Source organism: Teleopsis dalmanni, chromosome 1, assembly GCF_002237135.1.
Source record: "Teleopsis dalmanni isolate 2A chromosome 1, ASM223713v2, whole genome shotgun sequence".
Taxonomy (NCBI): domain Eukaryota; kingdom Metazoa; phylum Arthropoda; class Insecta; order Diptera; family Diopsidae; genus Teleopsis; species Teleopsis dalmanni.
Genome location: NC_051846.1, coordinates 114,123,991 through 114,130,257, shown reverse-complemented (window position 1 = coordinate 114,130,257; position 6,267 = coordinate 114,123,991). Strand labels below are relative to the sequence as shown.

The window sequence follows — 6,267 nt, the reverse complement described above, 5'->3', positions numbered from 1 at the left end:
TTAGAGTTAGTTACATCTTACAGACCTATAAGCTTACTTCCAGCGCTCTCCAAAGTCTTTGAAAAAATACTTTTAAAGTGTCTTAATAATATTATCCAAAGTCGCTCACTAATTCCTGCTCACCAATTCAGCTTTCGAAATCGCCACTCTACCATTGAACAGATAAATCGAGTTTATCAATATGCAAAAGATGGTTTGGAAAAAAAAGAATACTGCACTGCAGCATTCATCAATATAACGCAAGCATTTGACAAGGTATGGCACACTGGACTGCTCTACAAACTGAAATTGCATCTACCATACAGTTTTTATTTGTTAATTAAGTCTTACATCAATAACCGATATTTCATGGTTAAAATAGAAGGCTATAATACGAAAATCTTCCCGATAAAAGCTGGAGAGCCACAAGGGAATGTCATAGGTTCAACCATCTAGATAATGTTCACAGCTGACTTAGCGCTTAATCCATCAACGTATACCGTAACTTTTGCTGTTGACACAGTGATTATGGCTAAAAGCAAAGACCTAACAGTTGCTATTAATCAGTTGCAAACAAACCTAGATAGCATCTAAGTATGGCTAAACAAATAGCGCATTAAAGTTAATGAATCTAAACCTGCACAAACCACATTCACTCTTCGCCGTCTTCTGACAAAACACCAAGATTAGCACGAGTAGTGTCGTCTAAGAGCAACATTTCAGGCACGTGGAAACAACAATCGGAACAATCATCGAAGCACAATTATTCCAAATAATCGTAGTCATCAAATTAGCAAACCAGGATTATATTAAAATTATATTAGATTGTAAAACCTTATTTTATTTTAAATTCTCCTAAATAAATAATTGAATTACTACATCACATTGTCTTTGACTTCCAAAATAAAAATTCTATTGCAACGACACCTGGACGACGGCTGAGTATACCTCAGCATCATCAGCGACAGAAAGTGTGTCGTTACAGTGTGCACTTAGTATTGCTGTATCGTCAAAAAATGTTGCAGTTACAGTGTTTTCCGAAGTTGGCATATCACTTGTATATAGTAGGTATAATAGCGGATCTATTACACTTCCTTGAGGAACTCCTGCTTTGATAGGACAAGGTTCTGAAACAAAGTCTTTATGTCTTAAACTAAAACTTCTTTTACTTAAGTAGTTTTTTAACAAAAGGTTAGTGTTAGCTGGCATGAGTGTTGTAATTTTATGTATTAAGCCTTCAGATGTAGCTTGGGCTACATCTATAAATATAAAAGTGCAGTATTGTTTATTTTTAATGAGTTTCTTACGAATGATACAATACGATGCACTTGTTCAATTGTACTACATATGTTTAGCTCTGAAGCCGAATTGATGTTCCGGAATTATTTCGTTAGCTGAGAGTATTGACATTATTTTTGATATTAGCAGCTTTTCAAATATTTTTGATGATACTGGAAGGACGCTAAGTGGTCTGTAAAATTCTACTTTGGTTTTGTCCTTCCCAGCTTTAGGCATCATTGTTATTTATGACATTTTAATATATAGTTGTCAAACAACTTCGTCTCACTCCCAACACCGATCATTCTAGCTAATAAACAAATTTGTAAATCTTCATAATATGTATGTGATTATGGTCGTGTGCGAGTTAGGCTAAGTTGCGTTCTAAATGAGGGAAATTCTAAGTTGTGTCGATAATGTATTGATGTGTCGATACGTGTTAATAAATGGCAAAATGTGTGCAGTGCAAAAAATCCCAAAAAATCTCCCATTTGGTTTAGCATCAACTTAGCCTAACTCGCACACGACCTATATGCATATATTTACATATTATTTTGCTCATATCAAAGAATCTATAGTACCAGAATCTATAGTATCTATAGTATACAAACGAAATACCCACTTTATTTTGCTGGTGGATTTATAATAAATCCACCCAAACTCATGCAACAATGCTCGAACGAGTCATTAATAATAAAATAATTAAAAACATATTAAATTTATATTACAATTCTACATACATATATCGCAGTGACGATTGCTCTAAGGTGCGGAGGTGTGCGGTGAACACCCTAACATAATTTGCAAAATGTCCAATAACATAGGTATATGAATTTATTAAGTATCTTCACATCAAGAATTATTATTATTTATAACATTTCCATATACATATATATTTTTAAAGTTTTAGCAAAAACAATTAAATATAATTGTCTATGAAAACTCAATCAATTTGCTTCTGTTAGCTGCTATACTTGTTAGTTGTGCTCACATATTTACAGCTCAAATCACAGAACATTTCTATTATATTTCGTCTCTCCCCTTTGTGTGCAAAGAAGTTGGCCGCACATTCATACGTTGCATATGAACAAAATAATGTGCGTGTGTTCCCGTTCGTAATATCAGAAATAGAAATTTATATAGTGGGAATTATATGAGAGTAATTTTCTGTTCTATTCGAATATCAACTGCATGCACACGAATCCAACATGATGATTTGCAAAGTGGTTACATGAGCGGCTGAAGTTTGCAGCTCACCTCACCATACATTTCGATCACATTTCGTCTCTCTCCTTTTAACAGTAGCACCCACGAATTTCTGTCGTTTACTGTGCGGGGTATTTGTGCGCACATTTATACGTTGCAAGTGGGTTCGATTTTGTTTGATCACTGCATAAACATGTATGTTTCCAAGTACAAACTCTTTTGTTTGAAAAAAGTTGGTTTGATGTTATAAGATATATGTGAAAAGTTGTATTTATTCCATATTGATATAATATTAAACTTATATATAAATTATTAATTTAATTTGTTTAATATGTTATTTTGTTAATGAATTGTTAATATAATACTGCGAATATATTGTTGCCTAATATAATATAGTTATTATTAATAAAAAATCTCATATATTTTAATTTAAGTGGTACATGTAAAAACAACATTATAGAAGGGCCGCACACTCTTCCAGATAGGGCACGCGTCGCCACTGATATATCGCCTGCTTACGATCAATTTGTAAGGTAAAAATGGTTAAGGTAAAATACACAATATGTTGGAGTGAGCGAGAGCACGCCAACATGTTGGTGATAGGTGCAGACTATCATACTTGTGTGTCACACAAAGTTTTTCTCTCTCGTATGACACACCAGTATGACAGTCTACACCGCGCTTAAACAGAAATAAATGTATAATGCATAAAGGTAAAAATGTGAAGCATAGCCTAAGCCAACAACCGTATAGATAATTACTATTTAAACAAAAGTTACGCAGTAATTCTGAAATAAGCGATAACAAAACTTTTTGCGTAGCACATTTTCCTAATGCAAGAAAGAATTTTTAAATTTTTCAAAATAATATTAATATTGAAATTAAATATTTTGAAATTATCACACTAAAATCATTCTTATCTATGTGTTTAAATATGATTTATCTAAGTTATTTATAGCAAACTAGTCCTCGCACAGAAGAATTAAAAAAGAAAATAAATTTCCGATCCGAGTCCATAGGCCCATTAGCTCAGTTGGTTAGAGCGTCGTGCTAATAACGCGAAGGTCGCGGGTTCGATCCCCCCATGGGCCACAATTCTTTTTTTAAGTACTTGATGATAATTCTTGTTTTTATATTAGATATTGTATTATATATAAAATTGAAAAGTTTTGTAATTATTTGATGAATAATCACAGTTGACAAAATGGCTGCAAATTGTTAATGAGTTCATACTTCAGTTATATTTTCGCACTTCGTAGGAGCTGCCGAATTAATGGAGTTTGCTTTTATTTTTATCATCATTATTATAAAATATATTAATATATTTTTGTTGTGGATGTGTCCTCCAAATTTCATTTCTTTTTTTATATTAACTTTATTCACGCCCTATTGCAGTTTACATACACACATGTATTAATGCAATTGCATTTAACAGCCGTAGAGGAACGCAACCACGGTTGCCACTTGAAAATTTTTTCCTGTACCAAAATTGGTTTAAAAAGGTACCATTTCTGTAAAAAAAGGTCCAAAATTTTTCTTTTGTCTTTTTATAAGAAAATACAATTTATATAATATGTATAAAAAGTATAAAACAATACAAGTTATATTGTATATTGTAACAATAAAGTTGGGTCGCCGAAAATGTACCATTTTTTGAACATGAGTACCAGAGTACCAAACGGAAAAAAAGTACCAATTTTGGTACTAAAGTACCAGAAGTGGCAACCGTGAACGCAACAGCGCATTAATACATAATCATGCTATGTACGTGATGCAATGTAAAATTATTTGCTGGAATTGTAAAAGCATTAGAGTTTCTTAACTAACTAATTTGACACTAATGAAACAAGCAGCAGAGTGGCGCAGTGGAAGCGTGCTGGGCCCATAACCCAGAGGTCCGAGGATCGAAACCTTGCTCTGCTAGCAAGACCCAGTTGTAGGTCAGGGCGTTTTTTTTTGTTTTTTTTGTTTTTTTCAAAATTATTTTAATTTGGCTAGTAGGAAATGAATCTTATATGGTTAGTTAAAGCTGTTCTTTTTGTCTAAATAAATGTAAATCAAATAATTTTAATATTATTTAAAATATGTATTAAATTATTTTGTATGATTACTTGAAAATGTAATAGTTTCCAAAGCATTGTAGGTGAATATTTCCTGTAAATTTTTTATTAATCGTAAGTTCATATTTAAGCAGCATAAGCTTAAGTTAAACATTATGCGGACGACGCATAAAGTTATAAAGAACAGTACGGATGAGTTTCAAAAGGCATATATAATTAAGGTGAGCTGTATGGGACAATAAAGTGACTTAAAGCATTGAGTAAAAATATTTTTACTCAATGCTTAAAGTTAGAATAATTTATAAAAATAAACATGTTCTATATAAAAGTTTTAAATTCGTGTCTTTACAGAATATGAAAATAATTCCATTATAGGCTCTTAGCTTAAAAAGTAGTTTAGACACTAAGGATGACATCAGCAGAGTGGCGCAGTGGAAGCGTGCTGGGCCCATAACCCAGAGGTCCGAGGATCGAAACCTTGTTCTGCTAAGCCGCGTAAAAGGCATTTTTTTTTTTTGTATTTTTTTGCTACTATATGTATTACATATTTTGTATGTGTTTGCCCTAATAAATTGAGAAAAAGAGGGACATTTTAAGAATTTGATATTTAAAATATACACAAAATAGTTACACCACCCGGAAATCGTATTACTTGAAACATGTTAAACATAATATCGTATATTACGAGCAAAAATAGATCGTATTGTATATATGATAGACCGTATAGTTATTATAATAGACCGTAAGTTATTATAATAGACCGTATTATTATTCGAATACGGTCTTTGCTCTTAAGAACATTCAAAACAACAAAAACAGCAAATAATTTTGTTTTTTGTTAAAATAATAGACTATTTCCGTTAATATTTTAACAACCGCAGTTTATTTGAATTTATTGAAGTTTAAATAATAAAAAAATAAGTGGATTTATATAGGGAACACTCCCTTTTTCGTTGTTAAAAGTAATTTTTAATTTATCTACATGTGTAAGGTATTTTAAATCTTAAAATAATATTTAATTAAATACACAACACAGAAACAAAACAATTAAAATCCGAATATATTTTGCAAGAACGGAAACTGTACGGTGAACTGAAATTTGGTTAAGAACCACCACTCGTACAATTACAGTGACTCCGCCTAATCGCTAAAAATCCCTTCACACGATTCATTAAATGGAAACGAAAATTTGATTCTGATTATTCTTATGATAACTTATATTCGGTTCGATAATTCTCACAACAAAAAATCAGCTGATTTTTACGGATAAATTTCTGTTTTTTTATCCGTGCGCGTAAATCTGTCTAATCTCGTAACTTGTATTTTATGAAATTTCTTCTCTCATATTTCTATTAAAATGCTTGTGTTTTTGTTAACAAAATATAAAACAAAATAGTGTGTTTTAAAGAAACCACCAATTTCCAGTTTTGCTATTAATAATACATTAATTAATTTATAATTAATTGACGTGTCTTATGAAAGGTTGTGAAAATGAAGGTAACGAAAATGCTTTACAAAGTTTCATTATTTTCCAAAAGAAAAACCAAAATTAAAAAAATGGTTGTAATTTTGAAAAACTCACCACGTTTGTTTTGATCTCTTCAATAAAGAGGATTTTTGTGGAAAATTAAAGTATAGCTTATGTTATAGTCAATAAATTTCTCAAAGGTTTGGGAGCGACGAAATTAATTAAAACTTAGAAGTGTTCCTTGTCGTGTCATGTTAAATGTTTCATCGTGGATAA

The 6,267-nt window shown here is 31.4% G+C and overlaps 3 non-coding genes across 3 annotated transcripts; all 3 read left to right on the top strand.

Annotated features, from left to right (window-relative positions):
• Positions 1-3,481: 3,481 nt before the first annotated feature.
• On the top strand, positions 3,482-3,555 carry Trnai-aau. The gene has a single exon. It is a non-coding gene; the product is annotated as a tRNA-Ile (tRNA).
• A 759-nt stretch (positions 3,556-4,314) lies between these two features.
• On the top strand, positions 4,315-4,386 carry Trnam-cau. The gene has a single exon. It is a non-coding gene; the product is annotated as a tRNA-Met (tRNA).
• Positions 4,387-4,940: 554 nt separating this feature from the next.
• Trnam-cau lies at positions 4,941-5,012 on the top strand. Its single transcript has one exon. It is a non-coding gene; the product is annotated as a tRNA-Met (tRNA).
• Positions 5,013-6,267: the final 1,255 nt, after the last annotated feature.